Here is a 19,615-nt window from a genome sequence, read left to right as displayed (position 1 = left end):
CGAGCCGAGGGGACGCTAAGCCCTGGAAGCACCTCAAGGTAACCTCAAGGTAAGGATCCACAAGGTCTTTTCTGAGTACTCTTTATTTTCTTCTCCGAGGCTATGGGTCCCTACACTTGCACCAGAGGTGGTACCCCTTCTAGGTTATTAAATATATATATATATATATATATATATATATATATATATATATATATATATATATATATATATATATATATATATATATGTGTGTGTGTGTGTGTGTGTGTATATAACGAAAATAAACACGTGATTAAGAATGTGACAATGTCAGACCACGGAGGAAAAATGAAACAGGAATTTCCTTAAGTACTTTCGTATATTAAATACATCTTCAGAAGGTCATTTTACAGATTGATTGATAAAGATTAAGCCACCCAAGAGGTGGCACGGGCATGAATAGCCCGTAAGTGGTACAATTTTTTCTTTTTTTCCCAGTGTTCTGAGGTTGCATTTAACCATCAAGCTGTTATCGTGGGGGAGGATACTGCTTCACAGTCTTTATGAGGGTGTCCAGCTGCTGGACACCTTTGTTGACCAGGAGAGTGGCTGTGTTGATGGCTTCAGGGTGGCCACTGCATGATTCAGGAACTCTTAAAGCTCTTCTAAGGTCATTGGTTGCTTCACATTCCAGAAGATAGTGAAGTAATGGCTTTTCTGTGACAGTTTGGCAGAAGATGCACTCTCTCTGTCGGGGTTCACCAATCTCCCAGTTGCATCTGTAACCTAGACGTAGTCTATATAGCCTAACTGCTATTTCCCTGTGGATTCCTTTTGGGATATTTAACCTTTCTAATTTGGTTGCCTGAAGATACCATGTTGCAGATGGCGAACCTTCAGCTATTCTCTGGTGTAGGTAGGCTTTGTTGAGATGTGAGAGTTTTTTGGTGATGATGTTTTTTATGTTCTCTAGGCTGGGTTGAATTGTTTTATGTATCACTGGATGACGAGTTGCCAATTTAGCAATTTCATCAGCTTTTTCATTTAATGGGATTCCAATATGGGATGGGATCCAGTTTAAAGTTATGTTGAGGCCTTTGCCTTTAGCGACTGCTCCTTGATACAAAATGGTGGTAATTATTTCCACATTATGTTTCCACTGTTTTTGTCCTAGTGTTTGAAGTGCAGCTTTTGAGTCTGTGTGTATGATTGCATTTTGAGTGTTTTGTGCAATCACATATGCGAATGCCTGTTGTATGGCGAACAGCTCAATGTAGAATATTAAAATGTAGAATATCGCAACATAAATACTCTGTAAGACATGGCCAATTGTCTAATGCTTTGTTTGTGCATTTGTCAGAAAAAGCTCACCAAATTGATTGGGAGAGTGCTTCTTCTCTAACAAATTGTAAAAGCACCTATAACAGAAACATAATTGAATATGCTTTGATACAGATCACCAAAGAAAGTAATTTGAATATTAGCAGTGGTCTATATAACTTAGATCCATTTCTAATAGATCAGCTAAAGGGCGATTTAAGTAGGATCATTGAAAAACATTTGTCTCACTAATTTATTGTATATATTTACCTCTTTATGTTATAATTACCTATGTATTATGCTTGTATGTCTGCTGTATCAGATGGGCCATTGGGCTACATCGGATGGGCCAATTGGGTGCATCTGATGGGCCAATGGGCCGTCTGCGTTGTCCAAGTATTGTACCTCACCTTACTTCACCACTCTCTCCTGCCTATTTATACCCATCACTCGATCTGTAAAATGACCTTCTGAAGATGTATTTAATATACGAAAGTACTTAAGGAAATTCCTGTTTCATTTTTCCTCCGTGGTCTGACATTGTCATATATATATATATATATATATATATATATATATATATATATATATATATATATATATATATATATATATATATATATATATATATATATATATATATATATATATATATATATATATATATATATATATATATATATATATATATATATATATATATATATATATATATATATATATGTCGTACCTAGTAGCCAGAACTCACTTCTCAGCCTACTATGCAAGGCCCGATTTGCCTAATAAGCCAAGTTTTCATGAATTAATGTTTTTTCGTCTACCTAACCTACCTAACCTAACCTAACCTAGCTTTTTTTGGCTACCTAACCTAACCTTACCTATATATATAGGTTAGGTTAGGTTAGGTAGGGTTGGTTAGGTTCGGTCATATATCTACGTTAATTTTAACTCCAATAAAAAAAATTGACCTCATACATAGTGAAAAGGGTAGCTTTATCATTTCATAAGAAAAAAATTATAGTAAATACATTAATTCAGGAAAACTTGGCTTATTAGGCAAATCGGGCCTTGAATAGTAGGCTGAGAAGTGAGTTCTGGCTACTAGGTACGACATATATATATATATATATATATATATATATATATATATATATATATATATATATATATATATATATATATATATATATATATATATATATATATATATATATATATATATATATATATGTCATACCTAGTAGCCAGAATGCACTTCTCAGCCTACTATGCAAGGCCCGATTTGCCTATTAAGCCAAGTTTTCCTGAATTAATATATTTTCTCTAATTTTTTTCTTATGAAATGATAAAGCTACCATTTCATTATGTATGAGGTCAATTTTTTTTTATTGGAGTTAAAATTGACGTAGATATATGACCGAACCTAACCAACCCTACCCAACCTAATCTAACCTATCTATATAGGTTAGGTTAGGTTAGGTAGCCGAAAAAGTTAGGTTAGGTTAGGTAGTCGAAAAACAATTCATGAAAACTTGGCTTATTAGGCAAATCAAGCCTTGCATAGTAGGCTGAGAAGTGCATTCTGGCTACTAGGTACGACATATATATATGTATACACACACACACACACACACACACGCAAGGAACATTGGGTTTGTTAGGGGTACATAGCATGGTGTTTACATTATTGTAAAGCTACTAGTACATGCAGCGTTTCGAGAAGGTCCTTAATCTAACAGATAATTTAAGTAGGTAAATTGTAGCAAAATTTATAAAAAGTTGACAGATACTTTGTTAAAAAAAAAAAATGAGAGATTACTAGGTATATTAAAGCACATCGATAGCTCTGATTGACAGCATTAACAGCTATCACCAGTCGCTACATGGTGCGGGAGAATAACTGTGTAAATCCTAGCATTTAACTAGGCATTTTTGGAGATCCGAACCGGGGTTTCCCAATGCAGGACAACGAGGCTAAGTAGACAGTTGCTTCCCGAGAAGGAGCTGCAATGAAACATGTATCAGTAGGCGAGGGGATAAAAATGACTAAGGTATCCACCAAATCAACTAGGTGTTTATGGACGAATAAATCATCAAGACGAGTAGAATCAACATAACTAAGATCAAAATACTTAGTCCTTGTAGCAGAACCAAATAAAGCTTGGAACATATTAGAACTGGAAGGAATCCTGTGAGTGTGACTACGGGGGGAACAGCACCGAGCACCCCCAGTAAAAGAGGGGGGGGGGGGGGCAAAGAGGCCCAGTTGTTACAATGAGTGATGGAGCCACTCCATGTGATGAGGTGGTCATCATTGGGAGCTTGGGGCTCAACCCAGCCACAGAGGTGGGAGGGGGAGCAGATAGGGGTAGTTGGGACCTGGTGGACCAAGCACTCACAAGTCAGGTCGTAGAAGAGCTCCCAGAACCCCATCAAGCAAGGAGAGTCAGGAGCTGCCTGATCTGGGACCAATGTAGTGTGGGCTACAGAGCCCAGCTTTCCATCACAGTCCGACTTGGGGGGCCTGGTCTCCCAACCCTTCACGTCTTAGAAGTTAAAAAGAGGGTCAGATATTAGCATGTAAATGGATGTGTAAACATTTCATCGACAAACAAGGCCCCATACCCACCATGGAGCCACAATTAGAGGATAGGACACCCAACAAGACAAAGGCCCCCCCCCCCCAGGGGTGCACTGTAGATATACGCCCTACAATCGCAACCATAGGAATCATCAGTCCGTCAAGATATAATGGAAGCTCAGCACGATATAATTGGGCTCAGCAATGAAGGAAAAGATTGACAATAAAGGTGTCCTCTTGCTCGACAATGCCGAGTACCACAGTTTTACGGGTGAGAGGGTGTGCCTCCCCAAAAACCCGGTGTCTAAACAGAAGAAAACATCTGAAAGAATAATTCTCTTTTAATAGAATAATTCAGAAGAATAAGAATAATTAATAAGAATAATTCTCTAAAAGAATTATCTTTTATTATACTTACTGAAACATGGTTGAAAGAGGATACTACTCAACTCTTTAACATGCCTAACTACTCAGCAATTCACAACTGTCGTCAACTTCAGAGAGGTGGTGGCACTGCTCTTTACTACCACCAAGAACTAACATGCTTAAAAGAAATTAGAACTAGAGACTGCTATGGGGAGTATATCTTCGCCAGCTTCAGAGTCAAGGGTGCCGAGTCTATCCTGTCTGTGGGTGCAGTTTATAGAATTCCTAACACTGATGTGTCCGAATTCAACTCAAACCTTAGAAATCTAATACTTGATAACAGACTGAACAAAAACCACCTAATTATCGCAGGGGACTTTAATATTGACCTCTGCGAGCCAGAACACCCTACTGCTGTTAGCTTCCTCAACTGTATGAATTCCTGCTTCCTCATACCCTTAATCACTAGACCTACTAGAATCACTGATAGCACTGCCACGACTCTAGATCACATCTGGACAAACATAACCTCTCCGCTTACTTCAGGTATAATCACCGATAGCACTACAGACCATTACCCCACATTTCTCTTAACTAACATTAGCAAACCACCTCTTGAGTCAAGAGAGATACGTTTTAGACTACACAATGAAACTGCTATAGACAATTTTATAACTGCTACTGATAATGTCAACTGGGAGTCCGAGTTAGGTAACATAGAGGACATCAACCTAGCAGTTCAATCTTTTCTTCAAAAAACTCTTAGCCTTTATAATACCCACTGTCCTATGCTTACAAAACAAGTCACAACCAAAAGGCTTAACAATCCCTGGCTTTCAAAGGGAATACTTAAATCTATTAATAATAAACATGACCTTGAGAAGAAGTATAGGTTAGGAATTGTCTGCAAAGAATTCTCAAAGAATTACTCATTATTGCTATCTAAGATAATTAGACGAGCCAAATCTAAATACTACGAAGATAAATTTACCCAAATAAAGAGCAACATTAAACAAACTTGGAGAACAATTTCACAAATATTGGGATCAAAGAAGTCTTTAAATAACAAACCGACTCTCCTGTCTAATAACGATGGTCAGCTTTCAGCCTCTGATTCTGCTATTGAGTTCAATAGGTTCTTCTCTTCCATTGGTTCATCCCTTGCTAATGATATTCCATCTTCCAGTACTGACATTAAGGACTATCTTACAGGGAACTATCCACAGTCTCTGTACCTAAAGCCTATTAATTCCACTGACGTCAATGAGATAATCCTTTCCCTTAAAACCAAGTCTGGTGCCCTTGAGGAGATACCAACTTTAATATACAAAAAAGCCTCCAGATCTTTAGCCCCTGCTATTGCTTTGCTCTTCAACAAGTCACTTGAACTCCAAACCTTTCCAGATATTCTAAAAAAAGCGAGAGTAACGCCTGTCCACAAATGTGGTGATCTCACAGATGTTAACAACTGCAGACCTATATCAATCCTGCCAAACTTGTAAAAAAAATTTGAAAAACTAATCTATAAGCAGCTTTAATCATATCTAGCCAAACTCAGTATACTTAGCCCTTGCCAATATGGCTTCAGGCCCAAAAAAAGCACCAACGATGCACTTATTAGTATGCTTAACTCGATTCATACAGCTCTTGATAAAAATGAGTTCCCTGTTGGGTTATTTGTGGACCTGCATAAAGCTTTCGATACTGCCAACCACCAAAACCTTCTTCTTAAATTACATCATTATGGTGTCAGAGGACACTCCCTACAATACCTCAAATCCTACCTTACTGACAGGCTCCAATGTGTTTCTGTGAATAATACAATTTCTCCCACCCTACCCATCAACATTGGTGTTCCCCAGGGCAGCATATTTGGCCCTCTCCTCTTTCTCATCTACATTAATGACCTTCCAAATGCCTCCCAACACCTCAAACCAATTCTATTTGCTGACGACACAACCTTCATTTACTCCAGTCCTGATCCCCTTGCTCTAAATGCCACAGTAAATACTGAGCTAAATAAAGTCCATCTGTGGCTAACTGCCAACAAACTCACCCTTAACATTGACAAAACTTTCTATATTCTGTTTGGCAATAAATCCTCTAATCAAATTAATCTCAAAATAAACAATACCCAAATTTGTAACAAATTAGATGGCAAATTCCTTGGCATTCTCATTGACCACAAGCTGAATTTCCAGGGACACATTCTAAACATATCAAAAAAAGTTTCAAAAACTGTGGGCATTCTTTCTTAGATCAGATATTATGTACCACGCCCTGCCCTGGTGACTCTCTATTACTCCCTTATCTATCCATATCTCAACTATGGTATTTGTGCTTGGGGCTCTACTACCCAAAATCACTTACGTCCTCTAATTACTCAACACAAAGCTGCTATTAGGACAATATCCAATTCTGGCCCCAGACATCACTCGGTACCCCTACTCAAATCTCTGAATATGTTAGACATTAAGTCACTGCACATTCTCTTGTAACACGGGTTCGGGTTCCTCTCTCTTTACTTCCTTCTTTCTACTCCCTCTACCCGTATTCTTACTTATTATTCTCTACCAAGGGACTCCAAAACTTTTACCAAAGCCAACTCCACGCCACGTGGTCCTAAGACGATTGACCGACTTAGGATTCTACACCCAGTATGACGTGACCTAAGCTCTGAACAAAACCCTAGAGTCACCTCTGCTGCCACCACCAGACCAGTAATACAAGAGCAATGATCGAGGTCTGGATCGATCACGCTAATTAATCAACCTAGGGGCTTGATCCCCACTATAAACGATGACCTTGAGTGTGGAATAAATTACACGGTAATGATAATTCCGATTCGATGTTAGAATCGGCGCCCAATGCAACTCTGCCTCGTGTGGACCACGTGACCAGGACAAGTATACACATAAAACACATGGAAACAATAAAATGCAAATTAATAACAAATTTAATTTATTAAAAGAAAACTAAAACAAAATCTAAATATGTTCACTCCCTATTACTTTAACACTCCCTACTTGACCTGAGTGGCAAATGAGAAGACTATTTCTATAATTAACAATAGCAACTATACCTTGGGCGACCAGCTAGATGTCTTGGCTGGTCTAGGGGAGAGGTAAGATGTTTGACCTCTCCTAGCTGCTTCCGTGACCACACTGCTCTGTCCTCGTCTGATCTCGCCCAGACTAGAACATTGTATTGTTCCGCATCGCTTACCCAGTTACTTTAGCAAGGTTAAGTTATAACAATTAAACTCTGTTTGTACTGAATTGATCCAGACTGGTTGAATTATTTTACTGAATTAAATTACAAACATCTAACGGCAGAGCTGTTCCCGATCACAAAAATGGTTATTAAAACTTTGAGAAATAGTAGACCTGTCAACCCCTGATGACCTATGACCGCCGGTCACTCCGCTTTAAAAGTTAGATCTGATTCGTGACGTCACTGATGGTGACTTAAACTCAATAATTAGAATACTCTTGATATTGTGTCCAGTACTATTATACAATACAATTTTAATGCAAAATGAATAAAGGCTAATTTTCTCTAAATTCCTGAATACTATAGGATGATTCATTATACGCAGATATGAACAAAGCGTCGGTTATTTCCACCGCGAATTCCCCTGGGGGTCAGGTCACCATGCGGCTCAGCTTCCCATTCTCTTTTGTCGATAAACCACTCTGGATAATTCTTACAACAGCCTAGTCTGTTACAACCCCCCCCGCACAAGCACTTAGTAAACCTTGTTAATTTGTTAAAATTCACGAGGTTTAGTATCCAAACCCACAATTCAACTCATGCCACAAACAAAAGCTAACCTAACTAATAAAATTTGACAAATAATAGTCCAACATCATAATGAACATGTTCATATTTCATAAATTTCTCAGCTGTCAACTGACAGCAATCCTCTAATATCAGGAAACATACATCCTATCCTTACTGACATAGCTAAATAACATGTCCCTACTCTACCATCAAAAACTAGCTATTAAACTCTCTTGGCTCTTCACTAGCCAAGTCCATGTGTCCTCTAGAGCCGGCCACACCGTGCTCAAACAAACATTAAAGTTATATCATCAGACTGAACTTTCAGTCATCCGGGAGCGTACTACGGAACTATCAGGTACACATCCGTGTACTAACCACTCCCCATCAATGTCAACCTTGACATGTTAAGGAACACACCTAATGTTTATTACATCTATCTAAAAAATATAAAAAAAATCCTATACTATATCACAGGTTTCAGCTGACTGTACAGCCAAGTGTTCTCACTCACTAGAAGTGTCAATGTTTATATTGGTCCGCCTCTCCTGTGTTCAAACATTCTGAAAAAAAAAATAGCACAACATAATTTTCCATAACCGTTTGTTCTGGGCTGAGACAATTACACAGGGGCTTCGATTTTGATTACTGACCAATTTATAGTTAAATTTTCATATATTATACCAGAATTATTTTAAATCTGTTTTTCAACATTTAAAAAATATTGTGATTCTAACTCTGTTTTTCAACATTTAAACAAAAGTGTCCAGATGTTCTTTACACAGATGTTCAGAGCCAACTTTGTTGTTTGTATCAATTGTTCATATTGAGTAAACGAAAAAAAAAAATCGATGCTGCTGGATGCTGAATGTAGTCGCTGACGATGACGGTGTCGATCTTGCTTCTTCTCATGTGTAGACATCAATACCTGGTCCTCTTGTACTCCCATCCGGTACTCCTGAATGACGACAGAGTGTAGTAGAGCGGAGTGCCAAGTGACAGCTGTAGAATACTGTTACTTCGGCCATTAATCTTGCTCTCGACAGTCCACACGCCTTCATATCAATCACAGTTCACACGGCAGTCTTGATGTTAAACTTGACGGCGCAGATGACCACAGCAGAGCAGGACTGGATGTACCAACGGTGTCTCTTAGCAGGAGTGGTGTCAGAAGGTCGTAGAGGCGGGTTGCTTGTTTGCAGAACAGGTGAATCTCGTCTTCCATCATTGCTCACGTCATCTCAGGCGTTTCTTAATGTCACCAGGTTACTAGGCCGTAAACACCAACTGTGTATACCCTCGTACCGCCGACTTTAGGCCAAAGGAGACAATTTTGCGACCTTCTATTGGCGAGTCCCGGTACTCTGTAGGGAAACCGTGCCTTCCACCTGTGACCGCCTTATTTCCGCTTTCTTGTTACTTCAGATGACGTAATCATTAATCTTCCGGCGAAATTCTTGAGTACTGCTACGTGCTTTCCATTTCTTGACCTCTCCTCCAACACTGCTGGAATGGCTGCAGTCTTGATGACGCAGCAGGTGGGTAGTGGTGATCTCGAGACAGCTACCCCGGCGTTGTATGGCACCTCCGGTGACTGCTATAATGTGAACAGCTCGCTGGCCCTGACAACCTCGTTAGTGACGTGAGGCGTCGGCCGGGTGACTCTTGGATAGTCACTCATCCCCAAAGTAACTGATGTATGGGTTACTGGGTCTGGTGGGGGGAGGGCTTTGTGTAACGTGCCTCCCCCCTCGGTCTTTACAGACAAGGGTTCACGTGTGGCTGGAACAACTGGGTCGGTGTACCAATCAGACCTGGGAACAGACAGACAACACAGCGGAAGCATAGATATACTCTGGGTTTGGTGGAGGTGGAACCCCAGAGCACGGTAAAAGTTGCTACCCGAGTCAAGTATAGACATAGTACATCTCATTGCCTTTACAGGAAAATCTAATCAATACTAAATTATACTGACTAAGGAAGTTACTTTACTGTACAGCGCGAGATCTCGTCACCATAGGGTGGCGAGACTGCACCTGACTACTGATGAGCGATGACAGAGGGTCATCCTCATCTTCTGACTCGTCGGTGAAGCCATGAGTCAGCACTGCTGAGTCAGGAACTAGACCCGCTGAAGGCAGTTCTAATTCCTCTCTAGCATGATAATGTTTCAATTTATTCACATGAATTGTCCTTTCCACCTGGTGTGCCACGTCTCTTCTAAATTACCCTTTAGTACACCCTCGACCCGGACTCACTACAACCGTGATCTTACACAAATAAAAATAAAAAAAATCGCAACTCTTTTCTAAGAGAAAACTACTAAATTCCCAAAATAGGAAATACACCGATTTATCGAGAGAATCGCTGAAGTGAATCCAATGAATGAGTGTCTGCCCCGCACTCGTGTCTGACCGTGAAATATCCCGCAGTTCTATTGCTGAAACCTAAGTCCTTTACGTTAAAAAAATTAAAGAATCTAATTTATATAAAGCAATTTAAATGATAACGCAACTAACGCGCAGCACTCGTGATGGATTAATAAAGAATATTTACTGTACTCGAATACTAAACGCGCTTGAAGTGAGCAGCGTGGCCCCTGATGACTGATGGAGCGGGACCAGCTGCGCTGAAAAAAAACTAAGTCCCGCGCTTTTTCGCTTAAACGCTGAAAAATCAAAATTTTTGTTCTGAAGGGAAATAACTAGTTTTACGTTAATAAACCGCTCTAGCGATTAATATAGACACCCAGGACCTATAAATGCTTACTAAAAATTGAATTTTTATCAAAAACTGCGTTTTTACTCAATTGCTGGACTCTGCCAATTTTTCTGACTCCGAGGGAAAAAAATTTCTATCACCCCAAATATCACAAAACTCCTTTAATTCACAAAAATTTGGTTTTCTCGTTTCCAGATATAAATACGTTATTATTTACTACTGACGTTGTATACAGAACAATACTGACACTTCGGGCGGTTTCAACACTCACTAATTCGATTTTTCGTCAAAATCCGAGATTTTCACCTCAAATGGACTCTGACAAAATTACGACACGATTTTCTCGAAAAATAACTAAATTCGGCAAAAATGTAATTATCACTGTTTAATGCTTTACGAACAGAATTACGTCCCTCGCGCGCACTAGAGAGTAATACTGACCCTAGAATATACACGAAACATGAAAATTAGAATTTCCGCCAAAAAGTCAGATTCTAGCCCAAGCTGGACTTAGAAAATTTTCCACCTACGTTTCTACTGAAAACAGAATTCTAAGTCTATAAACACAATTCTACCGTCTTACTGGTAAAAACTAGAAACTATCACTTGCATCGACTGGAGAGTCCTAATGACGCCCAGATCATACACGTGACCCACGAATACAAATTAATTACAGTTAACGAGTTTCCGACATTGACTTAGCCGAAAACTTATCCCAAAATACTTAGAAATATTCCGCGGACAAATAACATTTACACGCAACTTACTATCCCTTAAACTCCTTCACTTATCTATCGTGACCGACATATAGCCCTAAGTCCAGAGGATTAACAACGCCTCTGACTTAGACTAATAGAACAGGGAATAACAAAACTTAACGTACGCACTTAGCCTAATATGCAAGAAAACGCTAAACACTTGGGAAAAATTTTAACCGGGGATTGAATTTAGGGGAAAAAATTAATCTAGAACAACGCAAATAAACTGAAATTACTTTATAAATTTAAGTATACTTAATTCAAAAATGCACTCGACTTAATCTTATAATTGTCCCTACCGGCTCGCCGTACCACACCTAGCCTAGAGGCCACACCATCTAGGTTCCAGCAGAGCGACACGCAGCTTTCAGCAACAATTATGACTAGGGACGACTCAACCTCCACTAAGTGTGCGATCACTTAGTTGTTGAATCGCTGCTAGGTAGTTTACTAGTCCGTCCCTCGGAGGCCGCAACGCCCTTCACGGATTACGTTTTTCCTTAGCGTTTTGGGTCGTCTAATAACGCCCTCGGACTATCTACTGGCGTCCCACAGATATATCCGCCCCCGACAGCCCTCAAGGAACTGCTGTTGAGAGTATGGTGGCTCCCAACACCTCTGAATTAATTGCAATGGGTCGAGTATGGTACCCAGTCCAATCAACTCGGAGCGGTCTCCTTTTCAATAAATCTATTTTTTTTTTAATTCTAATCTTACTAACTAACCTTAATCATATCAGCCCGCATGACCCAAGATTCGCCAATCCCCACTCAAACGCACTTGTGGGGCGCACTGCTAATCCTGGCCCGCGGCTGTCTCCTTAACATCCGCGCACGTGTTCGAACGGCTAGACGCGTGAGCCTTTCAACAATTTCAACCAAAATTGTTGAAACCACCGCTGTCACCATTGTAACACGGGTTCGGGTTCCTCTCTCTTTACTTCCTTCTTTCTACTCCCTCTACCCGTATTCTTACTTATTATTCTCTACCAAGGGACTCCAAAACTTTTACCAAAGCCAACTCCACGCCACGTGGTCCTAAGACGATTGACCGACTTAGGATTCTACACCCAGTATGACGTGACCTAAGCTCTGAACAAAACCCTAGAGTCACCTCTGCTGCCACCACCAGACCAGTAATACAAGAGCAATGATCGAGGTCTGGATCGATCACGCTAATTAATCAACCTAGGGGCTTGATCCCCACTATAAACGATGACCTTGAGTGTGGAATAAATTACACGGTAATGATAATTCCGATTCGATGTTAGAATCGGCGCCCAATGCAACTCTGCCTCGTGTGGACCACGTGACCAGGACAAGTATACACATAAAACACATGGAAACAATAAAATGCAAATTAATAACAAATTTAATTTATTAAAAGAAAACTAAAACAAAATCTAAATATTTTCACTCCCTATTACTTTAACACTCCCTACTTGACCTGAGTGGCAAATGAGAAGACTATTTCTATAATTAACAATAGCAACTATACCTTGGGCGACCAGCTAGATGTCTTGGCTGGTCTAGGGGAGAGGTAAGATGTTTGACCTCTCCTAGCTGCTTCCGTGACCACACTGCTCTGTCCTCGTCTGATCTCGCCCAGACTAGAACATTGTATTGTTCCGCATCGCTTACCCAGTTACTTTAGCAAGGTTAAGTTATAACAATTAAACTCTGTTTGTACTGAATTGATCCAGACTGGTTGAATTATTTTACTGAATTAAATTACAAACATCTAACGGCAGAGCTGTTCCCGATCACAAAAATGGTTATTAAAACTTTGAGAAATAGTAGACCTGTCAACCCCTGATGACCTATGACCGCCGGTCACTCCGCTTTAAAAGTTAGATCTGATTCGTGACGTCACTGATGGTGACTTAAACTCAATAATTAGAATACTCTTGATATTGTGTCCAGTACTATATTACAATACAATTTTAATGCAAAATGAATAAAGGCTAATTTTCTCTAAATTCCTGAATACTATAGGATGATTCATTATACGCAGATATGAACAAAGCGTCGGTTATTTCCACCGCGAATTCCCCTGGGGGTCAGGTCACCATGCGGCTCAGCTTCCCATTCTCTTTTGTCGATAAACCACTCTGGATAATTCTTACAACAGCCTAGTCTGTTACACTCTCATGTGTATTATACATATATAAAACGCTAAACTATAATGCCAATCCTGATCTCAAAAGCTTCATAGAAGGTTGTAACAGAACCCATGAGCACCACACCAGAAATAAATACAGTTTTGATATTCCTAGAGTACGACTTAATCAAACCAGAAATGCTCTACAAATCAAGGTGCCCAGAATGTGGAATGACCTTCCCAACCATGTTAAAGACTGTACCTCTCTCAACCAGTTTAAGTTAAAAACGAAGCTATACCTAATAAATTCCCTGTAACCTACCTTACCCCTCTGTTGTCAACCCATGTATGTTTTTTTTTTTTTTTTTTTTTTTTTTTTTACAAATCAACGCTGTTTGAATGTAATTTTCTGTAATAATTTGTAATTGTATTTGTGCTCTTTTTCAACAATGTTCCCCCCTCTTTTACCTCTATTTTTATTTGTACTCAACACATTTTATTCTTTTTACCCATTAGTTTTAAGCTTTAGTCATTAGTGTTTTTTCCTGCCCGAAACGCTTTGTGTAATAGTGGCTTTAGGCATTGTATGTACTAGCTCTATCTATAAAGCCAACAAACATTGTAAAATCTCTTTATGTATGTAACTTTACCTAAATAAAAATTATTATTATTATTATAATAATCAAGAATTGCAAAAGTCACAAGGAAATAGCAATTAAACAGGAGAATTGGGAAGGAAAAATTAAACTAATAGGAAAAAGCACAATTAGTGAAGAAGGCAGCAGGAGCATTAGGCTTCAAAAGTACAGAGGACACTGTCCCATGGAGCATCACACTCTAGCATCCGCCAACCAAGCCCCCTCATGATGGCAACGGGCTGGAAAGGGAGGGAGAGATGAGAAAGACGAGAGGGTGAAGTGATACTGCCCAGTGTAACACCAGTGGTAATAGGTAGAGTGGGTGAATTGGAATCATTCACAGAGACATACTGGAGCCTGTCACTAAGGTAAGGCTGTTGGTATTGGAGGGATTAATCTCTTACTCTGTAATGTTGTAATTTAAGAAAGTTAATGTGTTAACAGTGTAAAAAAGTCTTAATGTAGGTCAACAAATAAATGAACAAGGGTACTCATTTCTTCCAAGAGCTGCATATATAAAGTTAATCATACTAATCGGTGCATGATTGGTCCTTTTTTGGGCCTGAAACAATTATGGCAAGAACTAAGTAAATTTTGTTTTGCTAAATAGGATTAAGGCTGCTTGTAGATTAACTCTTTAAAATATTTTAGACAAAATCTGCAGAGTTGATATTGGTCTATAATTGTTGACTTCAGTGAGATTGACACTTTAATTGACTAAGGTTACTCTTGCTTTTTCCCCTTAGAATATCAGGAAAGATTTGGAGTTCAAATGATTTGTAGAGCAATGAAATGGCTGGAGCTAAAAATTTAGAGGTTTCTTTGAAAATTAGGGTAGGTATGTGAACATATGGTATCTGTGCATGGGGTTCATTCATCCACTGCAAATTACCTGATGCTCATCACCACCCAATAAAAATCTGTTATCAGAACAATAAAATTGTCTTCAAACAACACACAGCCTCTCTGTTTAAATCCCTGAACATGCTACATATACACTCGCTCTACACATTCTCTTGTGCTATTTACATGTACAAAACCTTGTTCCTAAATGCTAATCCTGATCGGAAACTCTCCATTGATAGATATAATAGAACCCACGAGCACCACAACATAAATAAATATGTTTGATATAAATTGATAGTCATGCTAATATAATTGCCAGTAAGGTTTATGTAATTCACAATCATCTTAATATAATTGCCAGTTTGGATAATATAATTGACAGAGGATTATACGAATCAGGATAATATTATTGCTAATCAAGCTAATATAACTTTGAATCAGGCTTTTTCACCCACAGGGTTATTGATCGATGGAACTGACTACCCGCCAACGCCATAACTGCCAAAATGTGCTGAATTTCAAAATATACCTGGAGAAAATCAAGGAAAATTGGGGAGGGGGGGAAGGGAACCTTCAACAAGCTGCCAGCTTTCCGTTTTTATCGAGGCCACTAGGGTTAGTGGCCCTCAGGTAAATCGGGTAAAATATTATTCCAAGACAATTACAGCATAACTGATAAAGTTAGGCTAGAGTAATATATATTTCTGGTAAATTTAGAGTGATGTAAATTTCTAGAGTAATATAAATTTAAATTTCATATTAACTTGACTGACAGTTATAAATGCCAATCTGCCTTCAATAAACTCTTCAGTGAAATATTTATAATCAAGAGTATTATTTATTTATTTATTTATTTATGCATATACAAGAATGTACATAAGGAATGTGAGGATACAAATATGGTAATTACAGTCTTGTAAAGCCACTAGCACGCACAGCGTTTCGGGCAGGTCCTTAATCTAATAAAATTTTAAGGAGGTAAATACTTGCAAAATTTATAGAAAAAAAAATGATAACAGATTACATGAAATGAAAAAAAAAGATGAGAGAAAATTGAAGGTACAGTATATTAAAGCACATAGGTAGCTAAGATTGATTGCAATGACAGCTTGAATGGTAGTTGACAACAAATTGGTAGGCACAATACAGCAGAAACAATATAAGATTGATTGCAATAACAGCTTGAATGGTAGTTGACAAAAATTGGTAGTCACAATACAGCATATGGCTAGCACATAAAAGAAGACAGCAATGAACACAATGATAAGGTTGTTTGATATTACATAAAAATTAGGAGATTGGGTAACACTAGGTACAGAGCAAATTTAAAGCTCAGTGTAGGAAACTAAGAAGATGAAGTTAGGTACTTTTTGGTTTTACTTTTAAATAAGGCAAAAGTTTTACAGTTTTTCAATTCACTAGGGAGTGAGTTCTATAGACTAGGTCCCTTAATTTGCATAGAGTGTTTACACAGATTAAGTTTGACCCTGGGGATATCAAAGAGATATTTATTTCTGGTGTGGTGATAATGGGTCCTATTACATCTGTCCAGGGAGACTTTCAGAGCATGGTTTGCATTTAAGAACAGGGTTTTGTAAATGTAGTTGACACAAGAGAATGTGTGGAGGGAGTTAATATTTAGCAAGTTTAGGGATTTAAACAAGGGAGCTGAGTGTTGTCTGAAAGCAGAGTTAGTTATTATTCTGATAGCAGATTTTTGCTGTGTGATGATGGGCTTAAGGTGGTTTGCAGTGGTAAACCCCCATGCACAGATACCATAATTAAGATAAGGGTAGATTAGTGCATAATATAGTGAGAGGAGAGCAGAGTTAGGAACATAATATCTGATTTTGGAGAGTATACCAACTGTCTTAGAGACTTTCTTAGTTATGTGTTGAATGTGGGTGCTGAAGTTGAGTCTCTTGTCTAGGAATAGGCCAAGAAACTTGCCATCATTTTTATTACTGATGTTAATGTTGTCTATCTGTAGCTGAATTGCATTTGATGACTTGCTTCCAAATAAGATGTAGTAAGTCTTTTCGATGTTTAATGTTAGTTTGTTCGTTGACATCCATAAGTGGACTTTTTTTAATTCATTATTCACAACATTATTTAGTGTATGTGGGTTGAGGTTTGAATAGATAAGAGTAATATCGTCAGCAAACAATATAGGTTTGAGAATATTAGAGACATTAGGCAGATCGTTTATATATATAAGAAATAGAAGAGGTCCTAAGATGCTGCCCTGTGGCACTCCAACGGTAATTGGTAGAGTGGAAGAAGTTGTATCATTGATGGTTGATGGTTGTATCATTGATGGTAAAAGTTCCTTTTAACGTCTCTGTGGCTCATGTGGGTACTCAGTTTCCACCTGTGTCCCCTTGTTCGCGTCCCACCAGTGTTGAATAGTTTATCCTTGTTTACCCGGTCGATTGTTTGTGTGTGTGTGTGTGTGTGTGCGTGTGTGTGTGTGTGTGTGTGTGTGTGTGTGTGTGTGTGTGTGTGTGTGTGTGTGTGTGTAAAATATACACTGAGGACAGGCAGCTTGTGCATGTCTATTCGTTAGGTGTATATCGAGGTCCACCTCCAAGGTCGAACTACTGACCTCCACATTCACCCTGGGCACAAGTAGTCTCGAACCACTAACCCCAGGAGCAGGAGACAGTAGTTCTATTAACTACTTTACCTACAGCATAAAGAAGAATTCCAGAAACAAGAAATGGCAGTTGTTAACTGTTTCTGGAATCCTTCCTCGAATGTAGATGTTGCAAGGTTCTTTGATTATGTAAGTTAACAATAAAGAACTAGATACAAATTAAATGTGTGCTATAAAATATGTATATGTGACATATATTCATATAAGCACAGACGTTGCGGTATTCAGAGTAAGGACAGTTTTTCCTCAGACCCATGCTCACAGTTCCTAGAAACCAGGACAATTTAGTAATCATGCGAAACTGCGGCATCTCTTACCGAGTCCATTTTGAACAAAAGGTAGTGAACAAAAATATCGAGTACATACAAGCAAAATATATATTCAGGCATTAAGTGTGCAACTTCATCATAGTGAATAATAATAATGGTTCTGTCAACTATGGGTTTCACAATAAACTAAAGGTAACAGGATGAGCATGGGTTGCACAAACTATTGGTAACAGGATGGGTATGGGTTGCACAATAAATTACTGCGCTAGGATGAGTGTGTGTGTGTATATTATAAATATATGTGTATATATATATATATATATATATATATATATATATATATATATATATATATATATATATATATATATATATATATATATATATATATATATATATACATATATATATATATATATATATATGTCGTACCTAGTAGCCAGAACGTACTTCTCAGCCAACTATGCAAGGCCCGATTTGCTTGATGAGCCAAGTTTTACGAATTAATATATTTTCTCTAATTTCTTTCTTATGAAATGATAAAGCTACCTATTTCATTATGTATGAGGTCAATTTTTTTTATTGGAGTTAAAATTAACGTAGATATATGACCGAACCTAACCAACCCTACCTAACCTAACCTATCTTTATACGTTAGGTTAGGTTAGGTAGCCGAAAAAGTTAGGTTAGGTTAGGTTAGGTAGGTTAGGTAGTCGAAAAAAACATAATTCATGAAAACTTGGCTAATTAGGCATATCGGGCCTTGTATAGTAGGCTGAGAAGTGCGTTCTGGCTACTAGGTACGATATATATATATATATAAATATATATATATATATATATATATATATATATATATATATATATATATATATATATATATATATATATATATATATATATATATATATATATATATATATATATATATATATATATAGGGAAGGGAGTACCACCTCTGGCTGGAAGAAGGGGGACCCATAGCCTCGGAGGAAACCACACATAACGCATTGGAGGGAATGTAGGTCCCCTCCAATACAGTTTCTGTGTGCTTTTCTCACACAGAAAGATATATATATATATATATATATATATATATATATATGTCGTACCTAATAGCCAGAACGCACTTCTCAGCCTACTATTCAAGGCCCGATTTGCCTAATAAGCCAAGTTTTCATGAATTAATTGTTTTTCGACTACCTAACCTACCTAACCTAACCTAACCTAACGTTTTCGGCCACCTAACCTAACCTAACCTATAGAGATAGGTTAGGTTAGGTTAGGTAGGGTTGGTTAGGTTCGGTCATATATCTACGTTAATTTTAACTCCAATAAAAAAAAATTGACCTCATACATAGAGAAAAGGGTTGCTTTATCATTTCATAAGAAAAAAATTATAGTAAATATATTAATTCAGGAAAACTTGGCTTATTAGGCAAATCGGGCCTTGAATAGTAGGCTGAGAAGTGAGTTCTGGCTATTAGGTACGACATATATATATATATATATATATATATATATATATATATATATATATATATATATATATATATATATATATATATATATATATATATATATATATATATATATAAGCCTATACTTGCATAAAC

Source organism: Procambarus clarkii, chromosome 68, assembly GCF_040958095.1.
Source record: "Procambarus clarkii isolate CNS0578487 chromosome 68, FALCON_Pclarkii_2.0, whole genome shotgun sequence".
Classification (NCBI taxonomy): Eukaryota; Metazoa; Arthropoda; class Malacostraca; order Decapoda; family Cambaridae; genus Procambarus; species Procambarus clarkii.
This window is presented reverse-complemented; position numbering follows the sequence as displayed.